This window comes from Protopterus annectens, chromosome 3.part0 (assembly GCF_019279795.1).
Source record: "Protopterus annectens isolate FY-2018-M chromosome 3.part0, PAN1.0, whole genome shotgun sequence".
In the NCBI taxonomy this organism is placed as follows: Eukaryota; Metazoa; Chordata; order Ceratodontiformes; family Protopteridae; genus Protopterus; species Protopterus annectens.
Window position 1 is genome coordinate 1,108,093,593 of NC_056731.1, and position 15,191 is coordinate 1,108,108,783.

Below are 15,191 nucleotides of genomic sequence, written 5' to 3' on the forward strand. Positions count from 1 at the left end.
TCAAAGCCCCCGGGCCTGTGGAAAATACGGCCCAGACAGCAGAATCCTTTATAAACGCATTCTATGAACACCTTCAGGAATGCATGGATCATGCGATCCCAAATAAAACCAAGACCCAATCCTCCAAAGGCAGATGTCCTGTCTGGTGGACCCCAGCCATAAACAAACTATACAATAGAAGGAGGAAGCTACTAAATGACAGAGCAAAATCCCAAAAAGGGAAGGCATCACTGATCAGTATTAGCAAAAAAACTACGGGCACACATAAAATTGTCTAAGGCCAGCTTCGAGAGAAAAATTGCACAGGACACTAAGGATAATCACAAGGCTTTCTTTAGTTATGTTAGGAACCTGGGTGGTAATTCCCAGATATGCTCAGAATTAGTCCAAAATGACAAAAAATACACCGAACCCACAGACATTGCCAACATCCTAGCTGACAGGTTCAGTGCAAACTTCTCCCCACCAAAAGGGCAAATATCTATCCCAGCAGAGTGCTGCCCCTGACATCTCAGATGCTCAGGTAAGAGCCGCCCTCTCCAAAGCAAAAAACACAGCATCAATGGGACCAGATGGTGTCCCGGGCTGCGTCCTACATGAACTCCAAGAAGAGCTAAACCCAAACATAAAACTACTGTTCAATCTCAGCCTTACTACAGGATATGTGCCCAAAGAGTGGCGTACAGCAACAGTGGTCCCTCTCCATAAAGGTGGTGCCTCAACGGATCCTGGAAACTATCGCCCCATAAGCCTGACTAGCTTGGTCTGCAAAGCTATGGAAAGGATCATTATAGACCTCATAAATAAAGATATTGGGGACCTACAAACACTGGAACCTACCTAGTTCGGCTTTGTTAAGGGCAGATCCTGCCTCTTAAACCTGGTTGATTTCTTTGAAACAGTCACCAAGGCCATTGACGAGGGGAAGGTGGTCCACACAGCCTACCTGGACCTCGCAAAAGCCTTCGATACAATACCCCACTCGGGCATTATAGATAAGCTCACCAGCTTAAATATAAACCCCTATGTCACTAGATGGATTGCAAACTGGCTCAAGGACAGAACCCACATGGTTAGAATTGCTGGAGCCATGTCAGACTCCAAACCAGTTACAAGTGGTGTCCCACAAGGCTCAGTCCTGGGACCTCTCTTGTTCGGTATATATTTCTCGGAGGTACAGGCCAACACGGAAGGACTGTGGCTGACCAAGTTCACAGATGACTGCAAACTGGGCGCCATAATCGACTCTCCAGCCGACACAAGCATCCTCCAAAAGGGCCTCATAGAAACAGACAACTGGTGCCAGAGCCACGGCCTCAAGCTAAATGCCAAAAAGTGTATAGTCATCCCCTTTGGCAAAAACAAAGTGCCCACAAATTACCACATAGGTGGTAATCCATTAAGTACAGAAGAAGTAATAAGGGACCTGGGGACCCACGCTGATAGCAATCTCTCATTTGACAACCACGTGGCCAAAGTGGTTAGAAAAACATTTTATATAGCCCACCTAATCATGAAGGGATTCACATCTAGATCAGGGGAGGTCATCGTGCTTCTTTACTCATCCCTCATCAGGCCCATAATTGAGTACAATGCCCCTTTTGGGATGTACCTTACCAGACACCTGCAGCAACTGGAAAGACCCCAAAAGTACCTCACCAAGAGGATCAAAAGGCTCAAACAGATGCCATATGCTGCCCGGTTAAAGAAACTCCAGCTCTACTCAGTGGCATACCGCCTGTTCAGAGGTGATCTGTGCCTGACGTATAAAGCCATGTCCAACCTGGAATTAATGGACATGCTGCACCTCAGAAAATCCAAATCCCATCGAGCTACGCGCTCGAGAGACTTGAACCTCAGCACTGAAATAAATAGGACATGCTGGAGGGACAGATTCATAACCCAGAGGCTCCTTTCACTCTGGAATAAAATCCTAGTCCAGGTTAGGCAGAGTCCCTCATTGACTCTCTTCAAGAGGAATCTTGATGAGTGGATGGGAGATCGTAGGTTTACCCCGGGTATCACTCCTGTGTCACTGTTAGACAGAGGCACAGTATACTAACCTCAAAAAAGGGCATAGCAAAATAAATTTAAAATGGGTGGCGAAAGCCAAACACATTCTGGCTAGGCTTATAAATGCCCTAGGGCAGATGAACCTATATATATATATATATATATATATATATATATATATATATATAAAATAAAGAGATTTTGGCAAAAAAAAAGAAAATGTGAGGTATAAAAAAAAAAAAAATGAAATAAACTTCATATGGAAAACAAACTGAGGCTAGGCAAACTGCTTGTTTGATACTTACCAGAGCTTTCAACTGGTTAACTTGTCTGAGTACTAAACAGCTTCTGTAAAGTTTTTTTTTTTTTTTCTTTTTTCATCAGAAATAATGTTCTCTTTGTGTATTACCACTGAATAATGGCACTGATAAGCTTCTTTGTAATTATCACTAAAAAAATGCCATGTCCTCTTTTCTTAAAAAAAATGACTATCAACATTAAAAGCACAAAACCTATGTAATTACATACTTATTCAACTGTCTTTTAGAAGCATCTTTCTTACCAGTTAAATAAGGGAACAGCGCAAACGCAGTCCCCCACTACCATAAATTATGCAGTTGAGTTTCCTGCATTTGAGGAAATCACAGGGGTCAACCCCTCCAAAGTGCAATGGAGAAACCTCACCCTGGGAGAACCACCTTCTTGATCGTGGTCTCTCCCCTGCCAGGTAAGTATGAGCAGTTTTTTATAACATGGCAGATCTACATCTCTACCCTACATTACAAACACAGTGCTTTTTCTAATTTCATTTTTTCACAAATATTACATGATCACAGCACACATTTGTATGGCAACAAGCAGAGTTCAGAAGTCTAGTATTATCCAGTAAATAAATATATTCTGGTACACTACCATTTCCCATGGAGTAGTTTTTCTAACAGAAAAATGAACCTATGGTAGGCTGTCCTTTGTCTTGTCTTGCAGGCAAAGAGAGAGAGAGAGAGAGCTACCAGCAGACAGGCAAGCTAATAGGCATCACAGCCTATCAGGTTTTCAGTAAGAATGATTTGCATACCACATTTCAGTCCTCAGCCCTTTTGTTTGCTTTCTCAGTGAAGTGTTTTATTGGAAAGAAGAAAGGAGATCCACTGGCTAAAGCAAGGCCTTAGAGCAAGACAATATAATCAGTCAGTCATGTGTGTTCTGCTTACACATGAACTGCTTCATATGATCCACAAAGTCATTTCCAAAGTGAGGAAATGGAGACACACCCACATTGACTACACCATGTTTTTTTACCAAGATTTACTTCTTTTCCTAGCAAGATTGGTCTTTTATAGCAAAACAGTCACAGCTACACTCACTAAATACTACTACACATTAGTTAAAAACTTCTAATTTCTCAGAAAATGTATATTAATCCGGGTACTTTTTGTCCTCTCAACTTTCACTGTGAATACTGCCAGTATGACAATGTGCTTCAGATTGAAACCAATATTTAAAATGTGACCCTGATCTCCGGCATTTAAACATGGCATTTTTTTTTTACCTCAATTTGAAAGCAGTGCACCTAATCCTTGTGAACATTGCTCTAATTATCCAGCTTTGGTTGTAAAGGATATCAGCCCACTACTCTCAGGGGTTTCTTTCCAGGGAAACCCTTGAAGCATTTCCCAGTAAACTCAGTTCTGTGCCTTTTGAAAGTCTAAATAACGTAAGAGAAATCCAGGGAACTGCAATGCTTTAAAGTCTGCTTAGGAGGATTACTACATTCAAAGTTGCTATATCATGCACTAGTTCCCTTTCAGTAAAGGTACAGTGATCTTGAAATTCCTATAAAAAAAAATATTTCTATTCAATAAAAAGGAACAGGAAAATACTCCTAGTAAAGTGCACACTGTATGGCATATAGTGTGGTAACACAGATATAATATTATGATAAAATATTGTCTGCCACGGGATAATCACATATAGGAAGAAAAGTAGGAGTATATGGTTCACTGCAACGATAACAGAGAGTAATGTGCATGAGTGACAGATAAATTGTTCACTGAACTTAATGGGCTTCTCAGTAAGCCAACATTTCTACATGCCTGTGGACTAAGTTCTGAAGACAGTAATTTGTGGAAAAATAGAATGTCTAAAGTACTGAATTCCAAATATAGGTGGAGCTGTTATGCAGATTTCAGAAGTGTGGGGGAGAGACTGTAACCATGCTCATAAACAGTTTGGTTTAATGTAAGCCATACTCCAAAATCCTGGTTGCAGCCTTTTGTTTTCAAAAACAAGTTTAATTCCATGATGGGTCAGTAGCCCTGTACTGCTATCCCCTGTCTTTGATGGGGACAATGCAGGTGTGACAGCCACGCCACTCAAAAATGTGGAGTTACTGGGCAGTACAGACTTGTGGACATTTAGCTCCCTTCTGGCAATACAAGGTCAAACAAGTGGAACTGCTGTACCGGAGAATTTTGGCTGGACTTAGTGACACCTCTGAGTACTTGGGTAAATCTGGACTATGCTCAGAATAGGTAATGAAATTCTCTAACACAGAATGTCGTAGTATCTCAATACTTGCTACTGCCATAGCAGGATTCCAATCAATTCAATACATAGAAATATTTCACTGCGGTGGTGGTGCTGCGGTAGCGCTGTCGCCTCACAGTTAGACGTTGCCCAGTCTATCCTCAGTTAGAGCATCTTCTGTGTGGCGACATGCGTGAATGGGCGTTCCTTCGTGGAAGGTTGTGCGTTAGGCCCGGCAAGCCAGCACGTAAAACTCTACTGCCAATCATTAGCGGACCGGAGTTCCGCTGTGGCGACCCCTAACCGGGAAAAGCCGAAAGACACAAACAATTCTGATTGTCCATCACTATAACATTATCAGAAGGTGCTTCCAGAAGACATAGAATCAGAACTTAATGGGACAGCTGCTTATCACAGCATAAATATATTTTTTCCACATTTGATAAAATAGGTTCACTTATGTACACTGAAACCTAGATATTTTAGAACCAGAGTCTCCACTTTACATGATTAGAGCATAACGTCAGCAAAATGTGGTAAAAAATCCTTCTACTTCATCTTCAGGGATCAGTGCACTGTTTAATGACCAAACTGCAAGTTCATAGGTAGGTACTAGGCTATTAGCCCTAGCCAAAAAGTTACCCTGGCTTTCGCCACCCAAGTAAATTATTTTCCTGTGCCCCTGTCAAGCAGAGCCACAGAAGTGATCCCTTGGGTGAATTTCCTATTTCCCATCCAATCATCAAGATTTTTCTTGAAGAGTGCAATGAGGAACTCTGTTTGACATAAATCGGTAGTCTGTTCCAGAGTATGGGAAGTCTCTGGGACAGGAATCTATCCCTCCAGCATGTTCTGCTTATTGTGGTGACAAGGTTTAGGTCCCTAGGGCGTGTAGCTCGGAGGGATTGGGATTTCTTTAAGTGGAGCATGTCTAACAGCTCTGGGTTTGACATAGCTTTGTATGTTAGGCAGAGATCACCTCTGAGTAGGCGATATGCAAAGGAGTAAAGCTGGAGTTTTTTGAGACGGTCTGCGTAGGGCAACTGTTTGAGGCCAGTAATCCTCTTTGTGAGGTATTTCTGTGGCCTTTCCAGGTTGTTGTAGATGTCTTGTGAGGTACATACCAAAAGGGGCATTGTACATTATAATGGGTCTAATGAGTGATGAGTAGAGGGGAACAATGACCTCTTTTTTTCTGGATGAGAAACCTTTAGTGATAGGTGAGCCACGTAGAAGGATTTCCTGACCACTGTGGCGATGTGATTATCAAAGGAGAGACTACTGTCCACCTGTGTCCCAAAGTCTCTTATCACACTTTCGGCGTTAAGTAAACTACCACTTATGTGGTAGTTCATGGGTACAGAGTTTTTACCAAAGGGGATGACAATACACTTTTTGGCATTGAGCTTCAGGCTATGGCTTTGACACCAGGCATCTGTTTCAGTGAGGCCCGTTTGTAGTATGTCCACATCGTTAGGAGTTTCGATTATGGCTCCTAGTTTGCAGTCATCTGCAAACTTTGTTAGCCAAAGACCTTCTGTGTTAGCCTGTACTTCAGAGAAGTAGATACCAAACAGGAGAGGACCCAGGACTGAACCCTGTGGTACTCCACTTGTCATTGGTCTGAAGTCGGATTTGGAGTCTGCTACTTTCACAGAGTGGGTTCTGTCCATGAGCGAGTTGGCAACCCATCTTGTGACATAGGGATTTATACCTAGTTTATTGAGCTTATCTATAATTCCAGAGTGGGGGGTGGTGTTGAAAGCCTTGGCGAGATCTAGATAAGCTGTGTGAACCACCTTACCCTCATCTATGGCTTTGGTGACTGCTTCAAAGAAGTCAGTCAGATTTAGGAGTCATGATCTGCCTTTTACAAACCCGAACTGGGTAGGGTCCAGAGTTTGGAGATTGCTAATGTCTTTGTTTATGAGTTCCATGATGATACGTTCCATGGCCTTGCAGACCAGGCTCATCAGGCTAATGGGGCAGTAGTTCCCAGGGTCCGTCGTGGCTCCCCCTTTGTGGAGTGGGATAACTGTTGCGGTGTGCCATTCAGTGGGCAAAAAGCCTGAGGTGAGACTATGATTGAACATGGTACTTAGGCAGGGTGCCAGTTCATTCTGTAGTTCGAGTAGAATGCAGCCTGGGATATTGTCAGGTCCCATGGATGCTGTGTTCTTGGCTTTGGAGAGTGTGTTTTTTACCTGTGCAGCCGTGATTACAGGAATTTTGCATTCTTCCAATATAGAGATGGGCCCTCTAGGGGGTGAGAGGGGGGTAAAGTTAGCACTGACCCTATCTGCCAAGATGTTGGCAATATCAGTTGGTTCTGTATATTTAGTGCCATTGTGCTGTAACTCAGAGAAGATCTGAGTGTTGCCATTGAGATTCTTGACATAGCTATAGAATGTTTTGTGGTTGTCTTTGGAGTCAGTGGCAATTTTGTTTTCGTAACTAGCTTTGGAGGATTTTATGAGGAATCTCAGCTTCTTACTGAGGTTGACCAGGGAGTTCCTCCAGTCATGGGATTTTACTCTTTTCTGCAACAGTTTCTTTCTTCTGTTGTAGAGTTTGTTTATGGCAGAGGACCACCAGATTGGCTTCCTTTTTTTGGAGTATAGCATCTTGGTTCTATTAGGGATAGCATGATCCATGCACTCATTAAGTGCTTATAAAGTGCATTTGTGTAGGATTCAGCAGTCGTACTTCTATTGTCCGTCTGCATGGGTGTCATGAAGTTTGCCACTTCTGTCTTAACTGTGAAGTTGGCTTTGGAGAAGGTTTTTACAGTGGTTTCCCTAATTGGCGGTGGGGGCGGGATGTGGATAACATTATCAGAAGGTGCTTCCAGAAGACATAGAATCAGAACTTAATGGGACAGCTGCTTATCACAGCATAAATATATTTTTTCCACATTTGATAAAATAGGTTCACTTATGTAAACTGAAACCTAGATATTTTAGAACCAGAGTCTCCACTTTACATGATTAGAGCATAACGTCAGCAAAATGTGGTAAAAAATCCTTCTACTTCGTCTTCAGGGATCAGTGCACTGTTTAATGACCAAATTGCAAATTCATAGGTAGGCTTTTGCTTGTGGTCGGATCTGACCAATGAGGTATTGACCTCTTGTGTGGAGCACCGGTTGCTCATGTTGGTAATAACCAGGTCTAGGATATTGCTGCCCCTGGTAGGGGTGTGGATAAGTTGATCCAAGGCATTGGAATTTATGAATTCCAGAAAACGTTGAGCAAAAGAGTTGGTACATCAGTAGTTTTCCCAGTTAATGGTGGGGTAGTTGAAATCACCCATTATTAGGGTGTTGGGTTGTACCCTAATACTTTGCAGTGCATCAAGAAATGAGGAGTGGGAATTCTGGGGCATGGTGGGGGGTCTGTGGCAAGCTACAATTTGAATTGCGGTCTTGCCCAGAGTTAGTTGCATTTGGATAATCTTGGATGCATTATGCTGTGCAACTAGCCTGGAGGTGTGGATATCCTTAATTAATATGGACATGCCTCCACCTTTTGTGCTTCGTTCTGGGTTAGGTGGCCGAAAGGTGTGGTATGAATTATAGCCTAGTAATGCAGGGGTGCTCTCTGGAGCTTTGAACCAGGTCTCTGTCACTGCACAAATGTCAATGTTCTCCATTTTAAGGAGTGTCTCGAGTGAATGCATTTTGAGGTTTAGACTTCTAGCATTGAGTAGCATTACCCTCAGATTTTGCTTGCTTGTACTGGTTACGGTGGTGAATTTGTCATTTGAACTTTGCCTAAAAAAGGCACTACAGGGGTGGCAAGAGCCTTAGCCAGTATCCAGAATCCCAAGGGCGAAAGGTGCAGGCCATCTCTGGCAAAGCATCGTGGTCTGTCGATCATGTCGTCCCAGGCAGACAAATACTGGATCCCCTTAGAATGACACCAGGAGCTTAGCCAATTGTTGAAGTCAATCATTTTGTCCTTGTACTGTGGTATCATTCTGGGTGATGTCAGGATGCTGCTCAGGGCTAGGGTCATACCTGCCTGGTCTACAAGATCGGAGAGCTCCTCCATGTCTCTTTTCATGTAGTCCAGGGAGGTACGTCTCAGGTCAGTCACACCAACATGGACAATGACAGTGTCATATTTGTACTTGTTGTGTAGTGACCTGAGTGTGTGCATTATGTGGCGGATCCTGGCACCTGACAGTAACTTTCTCCTTGTTTAGCCTGGTGAGTGGAACATCAGTGTCTGACTAGAGAGTCACCCGAGTGACATGTCTTCACAAGATCTCACCTTTGTATAGTAGTAAGTGAAATATATTATAATGATACATGGTGGGCTATAGTCTTTGGATCTGCTACACCACCCACAAATAATCAAAATCTAAAATCAAGTGATCACAAGGGGTATAATCATGCAAGTTATGTCACTGGTAGAAACAGATTAAAAAATAAAAATGCACACAAACTTGAAAAATTAAACTTCCCAAGTGCAGTTTGGCTTCAGCAGCATGCACAAAATAAGCACCACTGCCCTGGTTATGGGCCTACACCATCTACACCCAAGAAAAAGCTTCACAGTGAACACCAAATGAATTGAGTCGTTAGTCTTGCTCCCCAGACTCCCTTCTTACCACTCCTTCTGGGATTCAGTGCCTTCCTCTGTTCACTTGGCTATAGTAACTGCGTTTTCAAACAACCCTTAAGTTCACACACATACAAATTAATTTCTAGGGAAGTCTGGTAATTTTTTTCCAACTATAGCCTTTTGTTCTGCCCCAAGGTAGTACACTACCACCACTCCAGATAACCTGACTGTGAAACTCCTATTTACTGTTTTATTCTTGTTAATACGCCCAGTTATAATAAACACTAATAGTAGCAGGTAGCAGAGCAATCTAACCAATACAAACTCAAAGGCCTACACATTATAAATTCCAAGGAAGCTCTTCTCCCATGACTGTTATTCATTCAGCTACTTAGCTTATATATTTCCCATAAAAGGAACTATAAGTACAATTAACAGGAGTTCACTTTTACCTGACATTGAGTTTATATACTTGCTCTCGGTTAGCTATTGTCTGAAAACATTTGTGTATACTTCTCTGCCTAGCCTAAAACAGCCACAGGTCTTGTGATCAGAGTAGACCAATTACATCTATTTCCCATGCCAGACATATTTTTCACATCTTAAGTACAATTTCAATATTTCTGTGCAGAATGTAGTTAGAATCTTCATATACCTATTTACACACTGCATAGGAGGTCACAAGTTCTGATATTCTCCCTGAAAAGACACACAATGCATATTCAATTACAAATTTGAAGTTTATCTGCTACAGGTTTTCATAAAGCTTAAATGCAGCTCAACCATGTGATAAAGTCTGCCTAGAAAACAGTGGTAGATATATTCTCAGATTTCACTGTGCATTTGTTTCAGTACTATACTGGAAAGCAAGAACAACTTTGCCAATCTTACTGACATCTATAATTATGTATGTAGACTGACGAAATCAATTTAAAAATTACACTTCTCAAAGATGGCTAAACTACAAGAAAACATTGAAATGATAGACAATCTTCTGACTCCTTGCACAAGTGTAACCATAACCTTCAAGATCTATTCTACAATATTTGTAATACTTCTCTGTTAAAATCCAATTTACACTTATTTATGTTTTCTGTTTCAAAGTATGCAATTTTGTACATTTTCTGACTTATTTGTTGAGTACTAAGAAATCTAACCATATTCTTACTATTCAACTTTTAATTTCTTTTACCCAGGCTGAACTTGAAAGCAATCCAAAAAGACCAATGTTCTACATTGGTATCTTTTACATAAATCATTTACTTATTTGTTTATTTTAAAGTAATAAACTGGTTTGTTTATACTTTAGTGACTTGTTTGCAGATGACATTGTGATCTGTAGTGAGAGTAGGGAACAGGTGGAGTAGACCCTGGAGAGGTGGAGATATGCTCTAGAGAGAAGAGGAATGAAGGTCAGCAGGACTAAGACAGAATATGTGTGTGTGAATGAGAGGGAGGATAGAGGAATGGAGAGGATGCAGGGAGTAGAGGTGGCAAAGGTGGATGAGTTTAAATATTTGGGATCAACAGTTCAGAGTAATGGTGAGTGTGGAAGAGAGGTGAAGAGGAGCGTACAGACAGGATGGATTGGGTGGAGAAGAGTGTCAGGGGTGATTTGTGACAGACGAGTACCAGTAAGAGTGAAAGGGAAAGTCTACAAGAGGGTAGTGAGACCAGCTAAGTTACATGGGTTGGAGACAGTGGCATTGACAAAAAGGCAGGAGTCAGAGCTGAATGTGGCAGAGTTAAAGATGTTAAGATTTGCACTGGGTGTGACGAGGGTGGACAGGATTAGGAATAAGTATATTAGAGGGTCAGCCCAGGTTGGAAGGTTTGGAGACAAAGCCAGAGAGGCACGATTACGTTGGTTTGGACATGTGCTGAGGAGGGATGCAGAGTATATTGGGAAAAAGATGCTAAGGATGAAGCTGCCAGGTAAAAGGAAAAGAGGAAGGCCTAAGATAAGGTTTATGGATGTGGTGAGAGAGGACATGCAGGTGGTTGGTGTGACAGAGCAAGCTACAGAGAACAGGAAGAAATGGAAACAGATGATCCACTGTGGCGACCCCTAATGGGAGCAGCCAAAAGAAGAAGAAGAAGATATTTTAGTGACTTGTATGCCTGCTTAAAGAGAGAGACCATTTCAATGGAGATCTGGGGAAAGAACTTCATTCTAAATAAAGAATAATAATATGGACGTAAACAGTACAGAACATAATGCAGGTAGCAAAATCAGAAGACAGCATTTAAGGACAGAAAACCTTTTTTTTTAAATCAGTTTGTTGTCTCTTACACTTTTTTCATTCCATGAACAGGGAAAGAGGATTAAAAGGGATTTGGCTGCAGTTAAAGAGAATTGACAAAATTGTGCAAAAATGATCTTTTACCATGGCAGAGTGATTTAACCCATAACTGTAGAAGGAGCATTCATTCTTCATTACTTCACCCCTTTGGATCTTTGACAGATAGTAGCAGCTGACAGTTTTAAAAGCCCATCTTCTAATCCTCCTTACTTGTTTTACTTATTTATTTAGTACACTCTGTGAACATAGTAATGTTACTTTAACAATCTACAACATTAAACTGTGATTCAGACTTTGATGCCCCACCACTGGACCAGTAATCAAGGAGCCTCAAATCCACACCACTGGCGCCAGTGGGGGATCTATGCTGGGAGGATGACAAGTACACACACAATATTTCCAAATGCAGCTCTCTGCATCAAGTGCAATTTCCCTTAAGAGCACAGAGAGACCACAGTCTCACTCTTTCTCCAGATCCCCAATAAGACTCCCCAATGGCACTGCTATAGAGCTGAGATCTCAGCTGAGTGACCAAGCCAAGACCTCCAGCACCCTCTCTGTTCCACCAGTGTTTCTTGTCCACAAGTAAGTGACGCACACACCTGGGAAAGGCTGGCACAGGTTCACTAGCTATGCCCCCTTCTGCCCAGACTACAAGGTAGTTTTTACTACCACCAGTCACTCTTGCCAGCTATCCTAAAGCCCTTAATAAAGGGTATCCAATCTTACCGTGTAATATTAATATTAACAAAAATGGTAGTTTAACCAAGAGCAAGGCTATTAGGAGTGGCCACACAGTGTCACCAAGTAAATATGCAAGTACTCTCAAAACTTAAATATCTCTGCACAGACCAGCCACAATGAAAGTTTACATATATTTAATAATAAATACTAACAGAAAAAGACAATACTAAATATATATTCACAGTGACATCAGAGTTCAAAACCACAGGAAATATTTAAAACAACATTGCAGGACAGTCTCAAATAAATAAGGAAAACTATCTAAACTAAGCTTCATTATATTCCTGACTGAATCTAAGAGAATTACTATAATCTAAGAACTTACTAATAAAGCAAGGCAGATGTGGTGAATGGATCTTCTAGTTGTTGTCAGGTCCATGACAAAATGCCCAGCCTCACTAAGTGACTTCTCATATTAATATATCAAATATTACTGCTGGGATAACTTGCAGAATGACGTCATTTATTGTCATCTGACTGCTAGTTCCCAGGCCAAACAACTATTGATAGATGCTAAATTCTGCCAGCTTCACCTGTAAAAATATACAAACAAGGGCTTCTCCTCAGATCTCTGGCAGATGCTTGAAGTCATAAAACAAGTGCATTCCTTCATACTTTCAACACTAGTAATTACTTCACCCTAAAGACACTACAGAAATTTTCCTAGTACAGACATTCTCTCTTGCTGTATTGAAAACTGAAAGATACCATCTTTTATGGCTTAGCCATAAAGTAATTTAATTTCAGTTATTTTTCTGAACTTAACCTACCGTATTACAGTTTCCACTGTTAAATATATACATTTAAACAGATACAATAGTACATGTACATTTCTGTTCTCTTCCAACAGAGCACACTGTGGCTACATTTCAAACAGCACTCTGCAAATACCCTTTTCAACACATGTGTATGTAGAAGCAGTTTGATATACATGTCATACAGTTCTAATACATTTGTAACACAAGCATCTTGTATAAATCATTCCAATATTCATCAATGACATACAATTATTTACAAAATTCCAGCTAGCTGGGCTAGCAGTATCTCCTTTCATCACACAGACCACAGCATGCAATTTACTATCATACCCATAACATCACTAAAACAAAATAATGTTACAGTAAATAAGAAATTATTAAGAAACAGATGTACCTTCAACAGTAAACATTTGCCGAGAAAAATTCATTATGCTGCGATCCCTGTTATCAACAATATGGAGAGACTTCCAAGTTGGCTGCGCATTAACTAACAGGTTAACTCTAGCTCTCCCAATGTGTAAACAGAAAGTCAGCAAAGAAGACCAGTAGACTTTAGTGTTTGTGTGTAAATTTTAGTAACTGGTTACTGCCTGCATGCCAAGAAAAAATAAATAAAAAGCAGATGGAAATAATCAGCTACAAAAAGTGAGGATGAAACACTGACTGGGGAAAGTTCTGTATCTGCTCAGCAAAAAGCAATGCAACCTCCAGACACGATTTCCAGTAACCTACATGAAGATAAACAACAAATGTACACAGACCTGGTTAAAATAAATGAAACACTGATGGAGTATATCACCACAAACAACAAAAGGCTGGAAAAATGGAAGAAGCTTTAAACAGATGGGGTGATAAAGCTGCAAAAAACAGAGGCTGACATTAAGAAAAAGCTGGCTGAATATGTGACTGCTCAGGAAGAGATGTTTAAAAAAAATAATAGAATCAGAGGACAGAGCATATAAGAAAAACCTGAGATTTTCAGCTATACAAGAGAAGCTGGAATGAACAGACTATTAGTTTAATGAAACCACAAATAAGTAACTGGACTAGTACACCACAGCAGAAGTTGGTAGTTGAAAGGGCACATCATGTCTATGCTCCAAACCTGACTATGAGAAAGCAGCCTAGACCTTTAATAGTAAAGATTCAATCCTACCAGCAAAAGGAGTTGATTCTGATAAAACTGTCACTGGGGCAAAATATTAAAACTGAGAAAGAGCAAAGTGTTTATGGTACACCAGTCAGAAAAGGAGTAAATTCATTCCACTATTCAGGGAATATCAAGACACAGATGTGAGATTCAAATTGCTGTACCCAGCTGTCTTCAAGGTATTCTTCACTGGAGGGACAAAGTACATGCTGAGGTGGACATACAACAAGTTTCTCCAACAAAAATTAAGCTATGAAATGAGATGATTCCACTTCTTCTTGTTCTAGTAAAAGACCACAGAGAGCGTTAACCTGTGATACCTTTTTCACTGTTTCAATGGAAAATGTTGGAGAGAAGGAAGCAACCATGAGCACTGACTATAAGAATCAAGAGTACATTGGAAATGAAGCAGAGACAGGATTTGTGAGATGGGGATGAACAGTAATAAAACCAGTAACTTAATGTGGAATTACAATGTAATAATTATATTTGTGAAATATGACAGATCAAGAAACTCTGGAAATATTGGATGTTTTCAGAATTTGTTGAATTTGGTTGGGGCTCTAATGAATATACCCTACTTCATGTCATTAATGTTCAGAAAAATGCTTTGGGGAGGTGAAGAAAGGGGAGAAAGTTAACTGAAAGTAAATAATACTTTTTTTTCTTAATACTACTGTTTTTGTGGTAAATAACTTTCTTTTTATGTTATAAAGAAAAGCTTTCTCAGTTATATCTAAGTATAATGGGGATTGTAAATAGATGCTGCTGTTCTTTTTTCCTTCTTCTTGTTCAGTTTTAAAAAATGTAGGCACTGCAATGTAAAAAGGAAAAGAAAAGCCTGGTTAAAAGCGCATGACAAAAGAAACATTAATGTGCTTCTTCTCCAGCTTGCATGGGGAATGACTACATTAAGGACCTTAGATGCATTTGGTAACAAGTTTTAAGAGAAAGCAAGTAAATGAATACTGCATATTACAATGCTTTTTTCTAGCAACTGAATGTATGCTTAGTAACAATTCTGTATCTGGCTCTCATGTGCCCATGGAAATGATCTGATAAAGAGAAATTAACTATTTCTCATGTCTCCATGCAGATTATTTGATAATGAGAAATTGGCTATCTGGTT

General features: G+C 40.6%; 1 non-coding gene across 1 annotated transcript; it reads right to left on the bottom strand.

Annotated features, from left to right (window-relative positions):
- Nucleotides 1–2,584: 2,584 nt before the first annotated feature.
- LOC122797374 lies at nt 2,585–2,748 on the bottom strand. Its single transcript, XR_006364096.1, has one exon. It is a non-coding gene; the product is annotated as a U1 spliceosomal RNA (small nuclear RNA).
- Nucleotides 2,749–15,191: the final 12,443 nt, after the last annotated feature.